The sequence below is a fragment of the Xenopus tropicalis genome, chromosome 7 (assembly GCF_000004195.4).
Source record: "Xenopus tropicalis strain Nigerian chromosome 7, UCB_Xtro_10.0, whole genome shotgun sequence".
NCBI classification, from domain to species: domain Eukaryota; kingdom Metazoa; phylum Chordata; class Amphibia; order Anura; family Pipidae; genus Xenopus; species Xenopus tropicalis.
In genome coordinates, this window is record NC_030683.2 from 91,517,553 (window position 1) to 91,530,349 (window position 12,797).

The following is a 12,797-nucleotide window of genomic DNA, read 5'->3' on the forward strand; positions in this document are numbered from 1 at the left end:
TCTGGTTTTCTGCTATTTTTGTCTGGTTTTTCACAAAAATTATTCCTTCTGCTTGTGTCCTTCAATGAGCATTATGTAGGTGTTATAATTCTTATACAAACTTCTCTGTGCTTTTGTATTTCTTTCATCCTTTCCTTGTCATTCCTATTCTCGCGTCACTACCTTCAATCTAATAAAAAATTATTTAATTTATATGACAGAGCCTAGGAGCTGTAATGTGGAAGGTTAAAATTATTGTTATGAAAAGCAGCTTCTATAAAAAAAATCCAGCAACCAAATCCAGCAATTAACTGCTAAAAAAATGACAACACTGTTTAAAACAAAAATAAGTAATCCGTGGTACCCATTCGACAGATGGAGAAATGGGAAATGTAATAAATATTCAGTGGTCACTGTGCCTATATTAATTATACAGCTAAGGCGGGAAGCAAGCCTAGACACATTATAAGGCACAGTGATCATAGGAGCTGGAGTTTGCCATCCGGAATGGAAGTGAAAGTCATCTGCAATATCTTAAAATTTATACAAAATTAGGATGATGCTTTTTAGAAAGGTGCAGTACTAACACTATTAACACAACATGCTCCTTTAAGCACCAATGAACACCAATGCCTACTTCAGCCTGAGTCAGGGTTCCATCGGTTGGTAGCATTAACAGCGGCAACTGACTTGTAGTGAATCAAAGGCTAATAAACACCATGCTGTCACATTAATAGAACAATCTTTGCCACATATATAGTTAACAAAAAATGTGCAGCTGAAGAGATAGTCACATCAGAATCAACCCTCTGCTGATCCTTCACTTCTGCATAGTGCTGGGGGGGGGGGTCAGTGACCCCTATATAATCACTTCAGTTGCTTGTAATTTCCTGTCAGTCTGACATTGCTTCCTGTGCCTCTGACAGAGTGCTGAAAATCTAACATAACAGTATGCTAGATTTGTGATATGTTTGGCTATGCTATTGCAAGTGAAAAATTAACCAGTGACCTTTCAATTTATGCAACTACAAAATATTTACTCATATACTACTTAATATTAGTTAAAAAATATATATATATGTATTTCAATCCATTAAAGACAGTAGCCACCCCATAGATCTAGCCTAAGTACAGAGACATGCAACTAACTGGTAAAGGGGATGGAAGATTTAAACTATGAGGTTAGACTATCAAGGTTGGGGTTGAATTTTCTAGAAAGAAGGTACTTGCGAGGGGACATAATTACTCTGTACAAGTACATTAGAGATGATTATTGACAGTTAGGGGATGTTCTTTTCCCATAAAAAGGATCAGCGCACCAGAGTCCACCTTTTTAGATTAGAGCAATGTTCCACAACCAGTGGCTCATGAGCAACATGTTGCTCCCAGTGGCCTCAAAGCAGGTGCTTATTTTTGAATTTCTGGTAAGGAGGCAAGTTTTGGCTGCATAAAAACCCAGTATAATGCCAGACAGAGCCTTCTGTATGCTGCCAGTCCAATTATAGCTCTTATTGGCACCCCTAAGAACCTTTTTCATGCTTTTGTTGCTCCCCAACACTTTTTCCATTTAAATGTGGCTCACGGGTATAAAAGGTTGGGTATCCCTGGATTAGAGGAACAGAACTTTCATTTGGAGCAGTGAAGGTGTATTTTCACGGTGACGGCAGTGAGGGTGTGGAATGTGCTTCCGAGTGATGTTGTGGTGGCAGGTTATGCCTTTAAGAGGGGCCTGGATGATTTCATGAACAAGCATAATATCCAAGGCTATTATGATACTAAAATCTACAATTAGTTTTGATGTTGGTATATATAGTTTATGTATGGGTGTATAGATAGGTCAGTATAAGTTTATATGTGTGCTGGGTTCACTTAAAACGGTTAAACTTTGGCCTTTTTTCAATCCAACTTAACTATATAACTATGTAATGGGCAAGTTGGAACAAAGTCATCAAGTTCACGTCTGTGAATCTTGCAGGAAAAGAAACTAAATAACTACAATTCTGTAATTTCCCCTATTCTACTTTACTTGATATTGAAATATAGAGAGTAGTTGGGGTATGTCCTTGCTCACTTACTCCTTGAAAAATAGTAGGAAGCTTATAGTGCTGGCCACTGAGTCATGATTGGTAGCTGCCGGTTAAATCTATTCTTGCCATGGAATTTTGAACCACTATCTAGTATGCTTGGCGTGCTGTGTAAGATCAAATACAGTAGGGCACATTATCTCAATTTTTGCTTTCTTATCACCTACTGTCATTGTTCAGCTATCACCAAACGCCTCTATGTACATGTTAAAGGGCTAGTAACACAAGGAACAAGGAAATGAAAATGCACTGTAATGTTCCCTTAAAGGGGTTTGTTTATGTTTAAATAATCTTTAATGGGGAACTATCAATGAAAGGGAATCTGCTTGACTTGGCTCATCTCTGACAGGCAACTTGTGTTCTGAGCAGAGAGGAGTGGGCATGATCCAACCATTCTTGACTGACACCTAAATTTCAGCTCCCACCTGCCCATCTTTCCTGTTTGATAGAAGAAGACTTTGAAGAAGGTCTAAAAATTCAACCCAATTCTCCCTTACATTGTCTGACACATCATTGTCTTCTCACTCACCTGAGTCACTAACAAACACCTAACCTTTATTTATCACTTGCTTTTTTGAGCAGCAGCAATCAAGATATTTGGCACAAAGGCACTGCAATTTGAAGCATACATGCCAAGTGTTTCCTATAACACTACAATTTACCTTTTGTGTAACTTATAAATAAATATTGTTGGAACAATAACATGTGCTACTGTTTGTGCAAAAAAATTGTAGTCACTCTTTATATACATGCAATTATATACAATAAGCTGCTTTACTGTTATATATACAAATGTAGCTTCACCAGCACCCAGCCCAGCCCCCCTTTTACTTTCCCTTTGCACATGTTTACTGTTGAGGGGTGTGGCCTCATGACATGCCACAGCAAATCAGCTTTCTCTCTGCTCTGTCACTCACATTTCTGCATCACTGACACAGACCCGGGAGACAGAGATTCTGGCGGGTGAGGGATGGGAGGCTGCTTTAATAATTAGCCATAACTTTGTAACAGTGCAAAGTTTTCAAAAGCTATAAATTGTCAAAATGTTTTTCTAAACTATATATTTTTTATATTATAAAAAAAATGTCATGATAGTTGCCCTTTAAGTATGTTATAGAAAGGCCTATTCTAAACTACTTGTCAATCGTTTGGTATTTTTTTATTTTTATAGTTATCAAGCTGTAAGGGTCACTGATCCCAACAACCAAAAAACAGAATGACTGTGAAGTTTTATTTTTTATGAAACAGCACGATGGTTTATAAATAACTTTTCCAATGCTTATTACAAATATGCTAATTAAGTTCAAAGTATAAACTTCAATTTGCCACACTTCAATTTGTAAATTCAGCTGGGGCATGTTGCCATGCTCTGCAGGTTCAAAACGAGGAGCTGATTTTAAAGGAACAGTTCAATGTAAAAATAAAAATGGGCAAATTAGATAGACTGCACAAAATAAAAAATGTTTTCAATATAGTTGGGCAAAAATGTAATCTATAAAGGCTGGAGTGGGCAGATGTCAAATGTAATGGCCAGAACTCAACTAAGCTCTTTAAGCTGTTAGCAGTCAGTAGCCAATCAGTGACTTGTGGGGGGAGGGGGGCATATGGGACATAACTGTTCAGTTAGTTTGCATTTGATTCTGAGCTGCGTACTATAACACTAGTCCAGAGAGGACAACTGTAGAAGAACCAAATTTCTGGTTTAAAAACACTGTATGCTGGCTAATGCACACTGTTTTTATATTTATTTACCCCCTTTTGACACTGTAAGTTCCTGATGCCAGGTACAATCATAATCCCTGTACCCCTGAAGCTATGCCTTTCCTTATTATTTAGACCATGCATTATCAAGAAAAGTATTCTGTAGATAAGTCCTCTAAAATACGTTATATAAGCTGGGTCACCAATAAAACAGCAGTATGGTTAATTCACCTTTCCGTCTCTACCACTCATCCTCTTTCTTCTTGCATAGAAATGTGGCTGACTACTGCAGGAGTTTTAGAGAAAAAAAGTTAGATTAAGGAAGAATGTGGTAATAGCAGTGTGCATAGGGTAATTTTTAGCACTTTGTAGCTCAATGGGAGGCAAACAAAAACACTCAAAATTACCCCTAATTTCATGGAGTGGCAATAGCCTACAAAGTATGGTGCCAAGTAAGAGGTGCTTAATTTAAGTGCTACATTTTGAGCAATAAGTGCCTGTCATTTGACAGCATGGGCACTTGCAAGTAATTTTGTCAACTACAAAGCTACAAAAAAATAGGGCGACAAAACGCTTAAAATGAATCTGTGTGCCAGCAACCCTACTGGGATTAAAATCTAGGTCTATTTTTATTCTTGCTTTATCTCATAAACCACTAGCTAGGCTAGAATATCAGACAGATCTTGGTGAAATTAAAATTTTTAGACTGCTATCCTAGCTGCACCACAGAAGTTTAGGTAAATTATTCCATCAGGACTATTTAAACACTTCTCATCTATATTTATGGTTGCTTGAGCACTGAGGTAGGGAACCTAGATATTGCCATGTGTTTGCGCTCACAAGAGGTGATTCAGTACTTGCTTTGCCTGGTTCTGATGGGCTGGCTGGGTTCTGTGCTGCTTGATTGAATGACCACCACATTTGGCCTCATCTGCTGGATATCACTGTAGCTTCCTTTGTTCTTGGTCTTTCTTTTGTCAGTTTTCACCTTAGAATACCTTTCTCACCTTCAGAATACCTTTTTCACTAACATCTTCAGAGTCCAACAATAGCCTCTCCCATTCAGATTCCATTAATTCCTTCACATCATCAGCCTTTATTTCAGTTCCAGCCATTCGATTTTATTACTGTTCTGTTTGCTACTGTTCTCCACCCAAAACCTTTCAGACATTCTTCAGTCAAGCTTAGAAGCAAGATAATATGAAGGATTGAGGCAAGAAAGGTAGTAGGGTCAAAATATTGGGAAAAGTGAAAAGAATGTAGGAAAAGCAGTTTGATAAAGAGAAAAGAATGAGAGACGATGATGGTATTTGGGCCTTTTGACTACTACGTTTACAGATGGATTTATAAATGAAAGTGCAATACTGAGTGCTCATCTCATTAAGGTTACAATATTAAGCTCCCCAGTTGCTGTAAGGTGGGTAGCCAAAGTTATTTACCTTGCACATATTCTAGGAAGGTTCACAGCAAAAGGCTTAACTTTATTATCATGGTACAGTTTATTTACCATAAGCATTCACTGGAACTATCATGTGTGGCTGAAAAATGGCAGAAAAGAATGACTGACATTGTTATTATACTTGGTTCCATACATAGAAGTTTTAGGATCTGCCATCATATTAAGAATAGAATATTTTCATAAACATATATATATATATATATATATATATATATATATATATATATATATATATATATATATATATATATATATATATAGAAAATGCTATCAGTCAGAACCAAGTAAGCACAATACCAAGCATTTTTCTTCAGGGCAGAGAATAGGAAAGGGCAGACAAATACTGTTTTAAATAACATTAACATTTACAAAAAAACTCTAAAACCATTGAAAATGCCTAATAATGTAAACTGAGAAGTTCCTTAGCATTACATTCTCTTTAATTATGGAAAACATGTTTGGGTAAGTTCCCTTTAAAGGTTTTAGATCATTTGAAACATCAGGGCACATAATAAATGCAATCAGTGCATCCCTTCAAGCTAAATTTTTTAAATCCATCCTAGTTTTTAATATGGTCGAGCAAACTAAGGTTAAAATGTCATTGCTTTCTATAGGTAAATCTGTACTCCAAGGGCAATGTTACACACAGGAGCAGATTTATCAAAATTCAACTTGAAAAAATTATGAAAACAAAACTTCTTGAACACTAGCTTCTTTATGTAAAAAATGCAACATAATATTCCCATACCTGATTCTTTCACACTGCGGGAATCAAATTGTTCCATTCTTTTTCATTGAGGCTAAAAAACTTGAATGTTTTAGTAACTGGGAAAATAAATAAAGTTAGAGATAATTCTTAATGATTTCTATTGAATCTTGCACCACTTCATAAAAAAAACAATTACATTCATTGGTGTAGCATATTTCCCACCTCTCCTGTTAATGGCTAGCACAGTTGTACACTTATGGACCACATACTGTATAGCAGTAAAGAAAGGTTGCTTGTACCAGGGCATTCAATGGTTTACTGAAGACACAAGTGCCAGGCCTGCTATGCCAAAGATCAGACCTGCAGACTAAGTAGGAAGCAGAAATAGGGACACTGGAATAGGCAGGGTAGGTACAGGAAACAGGTAATGAAACAGGCTGCCTAGGTAGGCACAAGCAGACAGACAAGCCTTACAAAAAAGTTCAATAGCAAGTTTAAAAAATTAATGGTCTAGGGCAGGTAGCATTAAAGGACACGTAAACCCCATACACAAAAATGTAATCAGTGAACAGCCTCTTTGAAATCTTTCAATACCTGCCACACTGGTTGTCCAGAGGTTAATAGTAAGGCTGCAACATCTCCTTAATCACTTCGATTTCCGTCTCCTCCTGTAACCCACTCGGCCCCCTCCCTCAGGAATTTGCTTTGGCTGTTGGCTTGTGGGCATGCTCAGTTGTTCTAAGCTCAGATTACTAAACACGCCCCCCCAGTCTAGCAGCCAGTGAAGAGATGGTATTGCTGGTTCCCATAGAAACTCAGCTCTAGCCGTCTGCTTCAATTTTTTTCTCCTGAGCTCAGCTTTACCATTACAGTGCTCAAACAAAGCAGAACTTTTATCAGAGACAGTTCTGCCTGTGTAAGCCTGTATTCTTGATGAAATGTATGCTGTATAAAGGTCTGTGTGTGTGTGCTGTTTGCAGATTTAACTGTATCTGATTATGTATCAGAGGAAAAATGGCCACGCGTTGAAAGCTGCTATTTGCTTTAGGAAAATGTGATGGTACTGGCAAGCGGAGGGGATATATGTAGTACAAATGACGCCATTTAGGTGGGGAAGACGTGCCCAACTGATATACATTGTAGGCAAATGTAGGCTTTACATGTCCTTTAAGAAGTATCAGGAACAAGGTCAAAGTAATTACCAGTTAGTAGTGGAGAAGTCTGTTTACAAAGAAACTGTGATGTGCACCTACCAACATCATTTGCATCAGTGTAGGTTTAAAATATTTGCATTTCACTCTAGTTGTGCCAGGCTCCATAGCAATCCTGGAGTGACCAATATGGACCTAACCACACATTCAATACGCTGCCACTCAGAAAATCAGCATACAATTTAGCTGTAAATAATTAAATACTTAAATGTGTACATAAATAAGTATGTAATATGCCATTTTACTCACTTCATACATTTTCAGTTCACCAAAATCCCTGATATATTTTTTTCAATCTTTACTCTTTCACATCTGCTGTATTCACTTATGTAAATGTTAAACTTTGTACATCGACATTAACAAAATATAAAGAAGCTGATGGGCAGGACAAAAAAGCAGTAATTTCTTCAATGCTTTGGACATTGTTAAAGGTTTATTATTAGAAATTAAAATCTGAAAATATATTTAAATATAATTTCAATTATACCGTCAATGTGATCCAAAGGGCCAAATGATCGGATCAAGCCGTTATTGCCCACCTTAAGGTGGACACATCAGGGAATGATCTGCTCACCAAATAAGCCCATGTTTATGTGTATGGCTTAACGCCACTGACTCACTGCAGATCCATGTGTTGTTCAGGAGGGCCACCAGCTCTACATTCTGTTAAACTTTTGCTCTGGCCATATTCATGTTCTAAAGCAGCGTTTTTCAACCACTGTTCCGCGGCACACTAGTGTGCCGCGAGATGTTGCCTGGTGTGCCGTAGGCAGGGCACCAATGTACTAGGGGGGCACTGCTCTTGGCACCAATGTACTAGGGGGGCACTGCTGCTGGGCACCAATGTACTAGGGGGGCACTGCTCTTGGCACCAATGTACTAGGGGGCACTGCTGCTGGGCACCAATGTACTAGGGGGGCACTGCTGCTGGGCACAGAGTTAAATTTTTTAACATTTTCTAATGGTGGTGTGCCTCGTGATTTTTTTCATGAAACAAGTGTGCCTTTGCCCAAAAAAGGTTGAAAATCACTGTTCTAAAGAATGTTATGTGAGCGCAGCTTCACTGGCTTGATATTGTTATTGGTCGAGGACCTGTTCTGTATTTTATTCTTCACTACCTCAAGGCCTAGCAGACTAATTTTTAGTCCTCTTTATTTCTGGTTCCATAAAGGAAACTGCTCATTGTCAGATGGATCCTAGATATTGTTATGGATATTGGATAGTAGTGCAGCATTATGTGCTGTTTTATTATAAACACTAACCTCCAGAGGTAGTCTTTTCTACACCAGAGAAGAGAAAATCTTCTATTTTGTGCTTTGGTCAAGTTTGTCTGCTGCTTTATTCGTTGTTTTTGTTTGAGAGCTGCCTGTCGAGATTTTTTTTATCTATCTTTCCTGGGATAATTATATGTACATTGTATCGACTGCCTATACCTTTGTACATTGGTGCAAAGCTTATTCTCCAACATCTCTAAAACAATCATTGACATAGACAGGGCAGCCATTTTAACAAATGCCTTGCAGCATAGGCATCTTTCTCTGTACAGGATCCATTATCAACCAGCCTTACTGAGCAGTCAACAGAAGTGTGTGTCCACTGCTCTTACATGTAAATCACAGATCAGATAAATGCTGTAGATACCATAGTGCTGCAATACCCACACAGTCAGTGACTAAACATTTTGGGCTACTATGGAAAGCCAGATAAACATATTCTGTGACATCACTGTCACCAGGGATATAGCCTATATGTATACATTGCTGCTTACAAAGCTCAAAGAGGTTATTTTTTAAAAAAAATTCAGTAGTTATATTTCTGTATTTAAATCATACATATTTTAGCCATGAGACAGTTCAAACTGCAAATTACACTCATTTAGACCATGTTCATGTAAATTAGACTCAAAAGACTTTTAGAAGTGAATGGGAGCTCTGGGAGAATACAAGCAGGTAAATGAAAATGTAGATGCCCAAGGACCACCTGGGTGGCTATAATGGTCAATGGTCTCTTGAACCATCTCAGTCAAGATGTTTTTTGCTAGCTTTCATACCTGTATAGTAACAGGGAATACTTGTTTTATGTCCATAAACCGGCAAAATAGCACAAGCTAAGGGCTTCAATGAAGTTCATCAAACTTCATTGCATCTTTTAATATTTTTCTACTGATAACATTACTGAGTGCCATTTATAAGGATACATTTTATAGGTTATCCACAGCTTTAGTGTATTATCTCTTATAATTGGAATGTATGAAAGTTTAATACACCAGTGACCTACAGCAAAATATAAACTATTTTATAATGTTATAGAATTCTGACATTGACACCTTTGGTCTGGTACAGAAGTTCAAAATAAAAGATATAAAAATAATCCTTTCATGAGCTTTAATCCTATATAAGACTACAAAGAAATATTCTGTATATTGTGTATTTATGTATTATGATCAAATTGGAAAAGCATTTAAACTGCTTCTTTATATATTGTGAGTCACTGGCTACAAAACCATTGTGGTTCTGGGCACACAATCAATTTCCTGTCAATGTGATCTAAAAGCAAATGAATAATTGTAGAACGTTGAAAATTCTATTTAGGACACAGTTGAGTTGTTGAGTTCTTCCACATTAATCTGAAGTAAGTGCAGTGACATCATTTGGCTATAATGTGCGTTTCTCTAATTCAGCTGAGAGTTCTGCTCCACATTATTCGGATGGGGGGATTCTTTTCTCTCTTGGACTTGCTTTTACATATAAATGGCATACAAAACTTTATGTGACCAAAAGGAGTATGTTTATAGTATGTCTACACATTGCAAAATAATGAGGGACAGAATCTGTATACTGTATGTGACCTGTTATAGTGAAAGTGAATTATAACAAATAACATCATTGCATCATGAAAATCATATATCCTGCATCATCTGCTGTATAACAGTGATCCCCAACCAGTGACTTGAGAGCAACACGTTGCTCATCAACCCCTTAGATGTTGCTCCCAATGACATCAATGTAGATGCCCATTTTTAAATCTCTGACTTGGAGACACATTTTGAAAATGTAAAGACCATGTGTACTGCCAAACAGTGCCTAATGTAGTCTGCTGGTACACACTGGGCTATCAAATAACCAAAGTCCTTATTGGGCACCCCCTAAAAACATTTTTCATGCTTGTGTTGCTCCCCAACTTTTTATATTTTATATTTTCGAATGTACACTCAAAATTTTCATACAAACGATTCAAGCATTATCGTGACATTTTATAAATACAGCAATGATTGAGTTTAATTTAAATATGTACCATGTCGACTTTATACGACTTTCAAGGCCAGAAAAATATTAGTAAATGTGCCCCCATGTGAGTTTTTTCACATGAACTGCTTGCTTTATGTCTCTCCACAACATTTCAGTTGGATTAAGGTCAGGACTGAACCCTTTTAAAGAGTTCCCAAACTTTCAAGCACCACTGTACATGTTACATATTCATTGGCACCCTCAAAACATCATTGTTGTCCTCTTCTACCTATCAGCATTTCATTTCCATTTTAATCATATATATAATCTATAATATTACACATTATCACCCAGGCATCATTTGCCAAACAAGTGACCATGGATATGGCACTAAGTATACCACAGATAGTATAATATCTCTTTTGATATCATTATGGGGGTGATTTGTCAACATTTGAAATTTTTCACGATTCGTGTTTTTTTGTGCTAAAACTCGCAAAATTCTAATTATGGTTCAAAAACTTGAATGTCTGATATTTGTGCAAAAATCCAGAAAACTTGAATGTAAAACTTCACCATCTAAAAGCTTGCAAGTTTATGTAGAAGTCAAGCCATATTTTGGAGTTTTGAGTTTTTTTTAGTTTGTAAACTAGAAAATTTGAGGTATTTGAGTTTTTTGAGCATTTTTATTTGAACGGGTTTTCCACATTAATAAATAAGAAAGCATTTCAGTTTCTTTAAAATGTGAGTTTATTTGAATGATAAAAACACTCTTGAATTCACAAACTTGAAAACTGATAAATGAGCCCATATGTGTCAGAATTACATAATCACAGATATCACATCATATAGAGATCAACATTTATATAATCATGATATCATATTGCAGTTAAGACATGTTTATATATTATTACACTGCAGCTTGTTTACCTAAACTAGAGTAGTATTACTGAAGCAAACACACCAGTTTTACCAGTGCAGGGTTAAAGTACATTATATTTTCATTACATTAAAACACTTTCATTTTTTGGTGTTACTGTTCCTTTAATGAAACAGGTAATCATCAAAAGGTATTCTTATCCTACCACCTTAATTTCAATTACACGAATTCATAACTGATTCTAAACTTACTATTTGTAGTAAAGCTAATTTCCACGCTTAATAATAACCTACTTGGTAGCGGCAACTACTGGCGGTGATTTAGCTGCCATAGATTAATATACGAGTCACCGCGACTAATCACTCGTTGTTTGGGGCATGCCAATTAGTAGCTGCAACTTTTAAAAAAGTCATAGCAACTAATCAGCCTGTGTGTCTTCACGCTTACAATAAGTTGTTATTCATGGTTCCTTGATTTTTCACATTGGCATTTCGGGTTTATCTGAAATTAAAGGGGTAAGGTGAGTTTATTATATAAGGGTGTTAACTGTGGAAGATTTTATTACATGACCTTTCCTCTTCCCACATATACACTGGAAAAGCAATGAAGGCAAATTCAAGCATAAACTGTAAGTGTGTTTAGTGTCACTGTTTTGCTGCTTTTTTAATTAGAATAATAGGCAAAATGCAAAAAAAATCAAAGTTGGGCCTAAACACATGCGTATGTTTCCCACAGTCAACCAAAATGCTAATTTCCACAGTCTAAAAGTGGACAAGATTGCTAATCGCCAGACAATATCAATATAGTTCAGAATCCATCATCTTTAGTATGCTCATTGACAAGGATGCTGCCATTAGACAATATTATATTTTTAAAGCCTCATACTTTTATCTCTTCTATCTCTTAAACCCTAAAAATGAATATGGCTAGAAATGCCTTATATTATTTACTAAACTGACCGCACTAGCCAAAAGTTTCAGCATTTCTATAGTAATAATGATATAGGTTTTTACTGTTGTCACAGGAGCTCCTTCTCTTAGAACTGTCCCGGACGGTGCACATACTCAGTGGGCTCTGAGCGGCTGTTGAGAAGCTGAGCTTAGGTTTCATTGCAAATTATCAAGCAGAAAATGAGGCTGGTCTGTCATATAAACTGGTGCTACAGGGTTTATTATTCAATTCTGATGTTAATTGCACTGGTTTCAGAGCTGCCATGTTATGTGAATCTGAATGAAGTTCTAAACAGCCTTATACTGTTATATTTATTTTCTATATAAACAGTATAATGTGAGTGGATCCCTAAGCTCAGTAAGTGACAGCAGCACAGAGCATGAGCAGTGAATCAGCAGAAAAGAAGATGGGGAGCTACTGGGGCATCTCTGGGGCTTAGATCTTCCCTGCTAAAGGGCTGTGGTTGCCTCTGGTTGGTACAGAAACCCAAAACATAATGTATTTCTAGCCTATTTCTTTAGTTACGCTTTAGTTCTCCTTTAAAATTGTGCCAATGTCATTTTATGTTACATGTATTGTTTTTCACAAATTAATAC